General features: G+C 35.2%; 1 long non-coding RNA gene across 1 annotated transcript in view; it reads left to right on the forward strand.

Annotated features, from left to right (window-relative positions):
* LOC139358301 (uncharacterized) overlaps window positions 1–3564 on the forward strand; it is an 83575-nt gene extending 80011 nt beyond the window's left edge. The window contains exon 3 of the long non-coding RNA XR_011613056.1: window positions 3451–3564. This is a non-coding gene — a long non-coding RNA (uncharacterized lncRNA). The remainder of the gene's footprint in view (window positions 1–3450) is intronic.
* Window positions 3565–8648: the final 5084 nt, after the last annotated feature.

Here is an 8648-nt window from a genome sequence, read left to right on the forward strand (position 1 = left end):
TTGCTGATCTTCGTCTACATTTTTACACTCACACTTGCCTTTTTATACTGTGTGCATTCAGTACTAATTTAAAATAAGTAGGAGGAAAAGAAAGGTGCTAATGAAGAGAGATAAAAACTTTACACCACTTTCTTTTTTTTTGTTTGTTTGTTTTTTGTTTTTTGTTTTTTGAGACGGAGTCTCGCTCTGTCGCCCAGGCTGGAGTGCAGTGGCGCGATCTCGGCTCACTGCAAGCTCCACCTCCCGGGTTCACGCCATTCTCCTGCCTCAGCCTCCCGAGTAGCTGGGACTACAGGCGCCCACAACCGCGCCCGGCTAATTTTTTGTATTTTTAGTAGAGATGGGGTTTCACCGTGGTCTCGATCTCCTGACCTTGTGATCCGCCCGCCTCGGCCTCCCAAAGTGCTGGGATTACAGGCGTGAGCCACCGCGCCCGGCCTTACACCACTTTCTAACATGCTGTAATAATTAATGGTGGCAATGTTATCCAAATCAATAATTTACCAGAAGAAATATTATTTTTGTATTTGTGTTTCTTTTTTAAGTTTACGCTATCTTCTAGTAATTAACTGACAATTGTTACGAACAAAATAACAATTCACTGATATCAAGGGGAATTGATTAATTATTTTGAAGGAAGAATTCTTATTCCACTCTCATAGCAACAGGTAAGAATATATGTGGCAAATTTAATTTTTACCCTTTTTTTGGAATTAAAAATTCCTACGCTCATGTAAAACAAATATACTGGTATAGAAATAAGGAAATTAAGTGGAAGTTCACTACTTCTCTGATAAAAGTGTGATAATATCAAAATGAGGGTTTCTTTTTAATATTTAATGTTTATGATTATTTTTTAACCATTGTTTCTAAAGAAGACAGGCTGTAATAAACATGTAGTGCCTATTAATTATGAATGTTGCTATTGGTAAATTCACCTGGCTAAATTGACCACATTTCATTTTCTGCTAGTTTTTTTTCCACTTATGATGAACTCATATTGATCTTATTTATCATGACTGATGTAGTTCATTGCTGGGAGTAAAATGTATTTCTACAATGGACACACATATGAGTGTGTGCACACACCCTAACACAAAATGTTAGAATGAGAAGAGACGTAATATAATCTCTACTCTTTTCTGCTCAAAGAATTTAAAACTAAGGCTCAAAGAATATAAATTCCTAGAGGGAGGACCCAGATTTCTGACTACTCTAACGTTCTCTCTACATTATTACAAACTATATTTTATTCATACTGTGTCTTGATATGTTTCCACAATGGTGCTATTATTTCTATGTGCATTTTTTAATACTTGAGTACAAAAACACTTTTCTTACTGGCCTACTTAAACATAGGTATTTGTTTATAATCCTTTTATATAATTCTACTATGAGAGAAAATTAAACTATTTTTCACCTTATGTTTCTCAGAAACCTTGTGTTTGTTTATTCTGACAATGAATAATCTTAAAATGTTACATTCAGTAAATAGCAAAAATTAATTTTAATAATAAATTATTTGTATTTATTTTTCTTAAATGAAAGTATATAAGAAGTTAGTTTGTTAAAAATATACAATAATTCATATACTGGTGAAAACTGAAGCAAACTTACTAACCAAGAAATCTAAGTCAGTTTTAGCTAGTAAAAAACTTGAAATTTTACTTAGAATTGGGTTCATTGAGCACAATGTTATTTCAGAAGATGTTGTTTTCAATAAATAGATGATGATTATAGAGTTCTGATATTGTAACTCTCAGATAATGAATAATGTCTGAAAAACAGGATATTTGTGGTGGAATCTCAGAATACACATGAAATATATTTTAAAATATTCGATATTACATCTTTTAATATTTTAAACATTTCACTATTATTATATGATGATTTACATCATATAATAATAATTTCGAATGAAATTTGGAATAATTTGGAATAAAAATGACCAGAATTCAATGAACATATTTGAGTATTAAAAAGTAATGTTTTTTTTTTTCACAAGCTCTTGAGTTAGGCTGTATTTTCAGAAGACCATGGTTGAAAGAAAGAGCAGTACATTGGGAATTTGGAGATCTAGTGTCCTCTCCTGGTTTTCTTGTTATCTACTTCTATGATCTTAAACAAGTCATTGTGTCCAAGACAGCCAGTAGGTACATGCTTGTGCTCAGCAGACACATGTATTTGTTGGAAATGTATTAGAATTACCAAAAATGCATCAAATCAGCTACATAACTTCCATAACAAAAGTCATGATTTTGTTTGTTCTGCATTTGGAAAAATAGCATATTTGTCATCAGGAAAAGTAAACAAACACAAAATGCCAATATTATTGGTAGTCTTCCCAACCAGTCCACACATTTTTGTTCCCCTCTGCCTGCCTCCATGCCCTCAGTCACATGAAGCCTTTAGACTTAAGGCCACATCCAGCTACGTATTTCTAAAACGTTGTAGCTCATCTTCCAACTCTCAAGAGACAGGCTATTGTAATTTGTCTTTCAAATCTATTATACAAAAGTATATTTTACTGATTTTTATTTCTTTACAAAACAGGTTAGAAACATATTCTTCAATGTAGTTTCTTGAATCTTTCCCTGATATACTCTCACTGGTTATGGTTTCCTTTAAAATCCTTATCAAAAGTGTGGAAATGTCCTTTACAAAGAGATTGGATATAAATTTAGTAAATTAAATATTGAAAGACTGCAGCCCTCAGAGGACTTTAAAATAATCAGATATGTCACAAAAGTGAGAAATTAATGAATGAATGGTTAGAATAGATTTGACTGAAGCAATAACAGGTATATAAGTTCTGCAGGTCTTTCATTAGGCCTAGAATTCAGTATATTTCCCACTAGAGACTCTGTGCTGTAATGTGTTTCAATGACATTAGTTCATGAGTGCAAAAAAAAAAAAAAAATGGCTTGAATCACAAATGTTCAAACAAGGGGATTTTTTTGCCCATTAAAGACATTCAAACTGACAAGGAGTTATTCACATCTTTATTGGTTTGATGGCAATAAAACAGTGATGTTTATTACTCTCTAAGCCCAGTATGTCCAGCATTATTTTAAATTGTCCTTTCACACTGAGATTATTGCCTTAAGAGGTGCATTAATTCTGTCAGGCTACTTCCACATAAGTCAGCACAATATACAATTATCTGCAAAGGGAAGAATGCTTCTTAAGTCCCTTAACTTCTATGAAAAAACAACTTCAGTGCTTGGAGAAGTTGTTTACATTACCACATCAAAAAGAATATTGCTTATCATGAATAAATATTCTGTGATATATGTCATTCTTTTTTTTTTGAGATGGAGTCTTACTGCAACCTCCACCTCCCAGGTTCAAGTGATTCTCATACCTCAGCCTCATAAGAAGGTGGGATTGCAGGCGCGTGGGATTGCAGGCGCCCGCCACCATGCCTGGCTAATTTTGGTATTTTTACAGAGATGAGTTTCAGCATATTGGCCACGCTAGTCTTGAACTCCTGATCTCAAGTGATCCACCTGCATCGGCCTCCCAAAGTGCTGGAATTACAGGCGTGAGCCACTGCACCCAAACTGTAAGTCATTCTTGACAGTTTTTTTAAATAAAGTCTAAAATTTAGATATTGTACTCTTGTGAGTTTTATATTGGTGATTTTGAAACATCTGTTGATTTTTTGGTCTACATTAGTTTAATAATGCTAACTGCCAAATACAGATAGCATCTCGGTTTCAGCCTCTTCTTCAGGTAAAATACTTCCTTTTCCTTTGAGTTGCACTCCCAACTCTGAAAAATGTCAAAATGAATATTGATTATGTCCTATAAAATGTATTTTAAATATGCTAATTCTTAAGAATTCGCTATAAAATGGTGGGAATTTTTTCAGCTTCTTTTGCATGCCATGATAAATATTGGATATTGTAAAGAATCTGCTGCACAACTTCTTTAAGTTATGCACGTTATATTATTTTATCCATTTAAACTTTAACTATAAACCCTGTATTAGTCCATTTTCACACTGCTATGATGAACTGCCCAAGACTGGGTAATTTATAAAGAAGGAGGTTTAATTGACTCATAGTTCTGCATGGCTGGGGAGGCCTCAGGAAACTTACACTCACAGCAGAAAGGGAAGCAGACACCTTCTTCACAACGTGACAGGAGAGAGAGAGTGAGAGAGGAAGTGCCAAACTTTGAAAATCAACAGATCCTGTGAGAACTCCCTCCTGTTGCGAGAACAGCATGGGGGAAACCACCCCCATGATCCAATCACCTCCCTTCCTCCACATGTGGGGAAAGCAGGTTCCTCCCTTGACACATGGGGATTACAATTTTAGATGAAATTTGGATGGGGACACATAGCCAAACCATATCAAGCCCTAAGGTGTTACTCTTCATACTTTGTATAAGAAGAATAAGTGACACAAAGAAGTTAAACATTAAATATCTTACCTAAGTTGTTGCACCTAAAAAGTTGCATAGAATGCATATGAATAAAGTTTTGTATTTACTTTTCCCACTATGCTTCATGGTGTTATGTTTGTTTATTTAATGAAAGTATATAACCAGAGATACTTCATCCATACACCATAAGTTCTTTGGTGGAGCAAGGGCACAGTATATTTTATCCCCACACCAAATCAATCAATCAAACAAACATACATACAAAAAACCATTAGTGAATATTATCTTACTCAATTTATATGAGCAGTATGAACAGAACAAACTTGCAGCATGTTTTACTGACAGTGGTCATTGCTTGTGGGTCTTTTGTAACTTTAACAGTCAAAGCTTATCCACCATGATCAAGTGGGCTTCATCCCTGGGATGCAAGGCTGGTTCAACATTCGCAAATCAATAAACATAATCCAGCATATAAACAGAACCAAAGACAAGAACCACATGATTATCTCAATAGATGCAGAAAAGGCTTTTGACAAAATTCAACAGCCCTTCATGCTAAAAACGCTCAATAAATTCGGTATTGATGGAACGTACCTCAAAATAATAAGAGCTATTTATGACAAACCCACAGCCAATATCATACTGAATGGGCAAAAACTGGAAAAATTCCCTTTGAAAACTGGCACAAGACAGGGATGCCCTCTCTCACCACTCCTATTCAACATAGTGCTGGAAGTTCTGGCTAGGGCAATCAGGTAAGAGAAAGAAATCAAGGGTATTCAGTTAGGAAAAGAAGAAGTCAAATTGTCCCTGTTTGCAGATGACATGATTGTATATTTAGAAAACCCCATTGTCTCAGCCCAAAATCTCCTTAAGCTGATAAGCAACTTCAGCAGTCTCAGGATACAAAATTAATGTGCAAAAATCACAAGCATTCTTATACACCAGTAACAGACAAACAGAGAGCCAAATCATGAATGAACTTCCATTCACAATTGCTTCAAAGAGAATAAAATACCTAGGAATCCAACTGACAAGGGATGTAAAGGACCTCTTCAAGGAGAACTACAAACCACTGCTCAGTGAAATAAAAGAGGACACAAACCAATGGAAGAACATACCATGCTCATGGATAGGAAGAATCAATATCGTGAAAATGGCCATACTGCCCAAGGTAATTTATAGATTCAATGCCATCCCCATCAAGCTACCAATGAGTTTCTTCACAGAATTGGAAAAAACTGCTTTAAAGTTCATATGGAACCAAAAAAGAGCCCGCATCTCCAAGACAATCCTAAGTCAAAAGAACAAAGCTGGAGGCATCACGCTACCTGACTTCAAACTATACTACAAGGCTACAGTAACCAAAACAGCATGGTACTGGTACCAAAACAGAGATATAGACCAATGGAACAGAACAGAGTCCTCAGAAATAATACCACACATCTACAGCCATCTGATCTTTGACAAACCTGAGAGAAACAAGAAATGGGGAAAGGATTCCCTATTTAATAAATGGTGCTGGGAAAAATTGGCTAGCCATAAGTAGAAAGCTGAAACTGGATCCTTTCCTTACTCCTTATACGAAAATTAATTCAAGATGGATTAGAGACTTAAATGTTAGACCTAATACCATAAAAATCCTAGAGGAAAACCTAGGTAGTACCATTCAGGACATAGGCATGGGCAAAGACTTCATGTCTAAAACACCAAAAGCAACGGCAGCAAAAGCCAAAATTGACAAATGGGATCTCATTAAACTAAAGAGCTTCTGCACAGCAAAAGAAACTACCATCAGAATAAACAGACAACCTACAGAATGGGAGAAAATTTTTGCAATCGACTCATCTGACAAAGGGCTAATATCCAGAACCTACACTTTCTAAAACTAAATAGAATTTTCCCACAATGGTCCAAATGAAATACATACAATTGGCTGGGCATGGTGGTTCATGCCTGTAATTCCAGCACTTTGGGAGGCTGAGGCGGGTGGATCAGGAAGTCAGGAGATCAAGACCATCCTGGCTAACACAGTGAACCCTGGTCTCTACTAAAAATACAAAAAATTAGCTGGGCGTGGTGGTGGGCTCCTGTAGTCCCAGCTTCTTGGGAGGCTGAGACAGGAAAATGGCATGAACCCAGGAGGCAGAGCTTACAGTGATCCGAGATCATGCCACTGTACTCCAGCCTGGGTGACAGAGTGAGACTCCGTCTCAAAGAAAAAAACAAACAAAAAAACCACAAAAGATTATGAAATAACATTCTCCATTCACATGTGACTGTAGGATATATCCAAGTATCTCACTGGTACCTCAAACTCAAAGAGTCCTCTACTATTACTACATCTTGTTTCTTTTCAAATGTCCTCTTTTCTCTGTGTTATGTGCAGAGCTGGTACCCAACAGTATAGCCTACACCCAGTGCTCATTCTTCTTGATCAGTATTCGTATTATGGCAGTTATAGAGTATTTTATTATTGCCTTTAGTGATTTTCTTATTAATGAAAGCGCCACAACATTCTAAGGAACAAGTTTCAAACTTTTACATTTTATTTATGCATTTTCAAATGAGTTGATAATTATTCCAATATTCCTTGTAAGTAATTCAGGATTCTGATCTTTTCTCTTCACTTCCATGGGTTTCTCTCAAAACTCACTACCTGATACTTGGTCTATGGCAATAGACTTCTAATTAGTGTTCCCTTCTTTCTTCTTTTGTTCCATATTCTATTTTATGAAGCATGGTCTATTCCTGAGAATTTTTTTTCATGATTGTGTATGATTACTCAAATATACCATCTAACATAATTATCTTACTTTTATATTTTCTATAATCTAGTCCCTAGTTGTATTTTCAATATTATTTTTCCTTGTTACCCTTTCATCTCACTACATTGATTAAACATTCCTTTTACTGTAAACCTTCCTTGCCTATCAGTGCTTTGTGTCTTTGCTCATGATGTTCCTCCACCTATACTGTATTTTTTAAAATATGAATTTACTCAAATCCTACCTAACCTTGAACCAACAGCTCAAATGCCACTGGAGTAGTGATATCCTTCTTTGTTGCCTCTGCTCATAGTAGTCTCACTGTTTCTCCTTTAAATTTCTGTGGACCCTGTATTTACATGTTTTGTGGCAATTACTGTCTTTGAAATTAGAGTGCCGTTTTGGTTTTCCATCTACAGCATAGATAGATAGAACAATGGAGAAGATCATCCGTTAGAATTTTAAGCACAAGATCCTTATTCATTTAATTTTGTATCACTTGCAATGCCCAACACAGTGCCTGCCTCAGAGTAAGCATTAAAATAATATTGGAAAAATTGATATCATCCGATAAACCAGTGAACAGCATAGTTAGCGTATTGAGTTACTTAAGCTCAAAATGCATAGTCACATTAAAACTCATAGAATAATATTAAGATTAACATGCTGCACTATGGGTTTTCTAATCTAATCACTTTGTAGATGTCATCATGCTTTCAAATTGCTTTTTCCCATATCATATCTCACTGCCAATTAGGATATATATATATATATATATATATATATATATATATATATATATATATAACTTTCAATCTATTTATCTATTGCACTTTTTCTTAGGACACACTGACTGTATTTACAACAGTCATCTCAAATTTACCAAATAATGAATCAAATTTATTCTTTTCCTTACCTACTGACATAAATATTCTCTGATAATTCCTGCTTGGTTTAATAGTGTCACCATTCATTTAGTCTACCAAGTCAGACATCTAAGAATTATCTTTGCATTTTTCCTCTTCCTTATCTGCCCTGTAACTAGTAAAATACCAAGTCCATAAACTCTTTCTTATTTAATATGTGCATTTTGCTTTCATAGTTAAAGTCTGTGCTACATACCAATTGGCTACAGGATAAATGTTAAGCACTTAAGGAGAATTCAAAGTCCTAACAGTCTGTTCCTAATCTCTTTCCAGCCTCATTTCTTGTCATCATGATCTCCTTTTTTAATCTTCTCTGAATCCTATTCACATTTAAATGCTAACTATAGCACAGTCACATCTTGATGTTGCATACTTCTGTGGTGTGCATCTCTTTTTTCCTAAATTGCTTTTCCCTTTCTTTGTCACCCATCCCTGTGGCAACGCTTTTCATTCAACGTTTCCTTTTTTTTTCTCCCTAGATAAGCGACCTTATCATTTACTCTATGTTAATTTCTTAATATGATACTTGACACCTGATAGGTCTTCAGTAAATATTTTCAAA

This window comes from Macaca nemestrina, chromosome 14, assembly GCF_043159975.1.
Source record: "Macaca nemestrina isolate mMacNem1 chromosome 14, mMacNem.hap1, whole genome shotgun sequence".
NCBI lineage: Eukaryota > Metazoa > Chordata > Mammalia > Primates > Cercopithecidae > Macaca > Macaca nemestrina.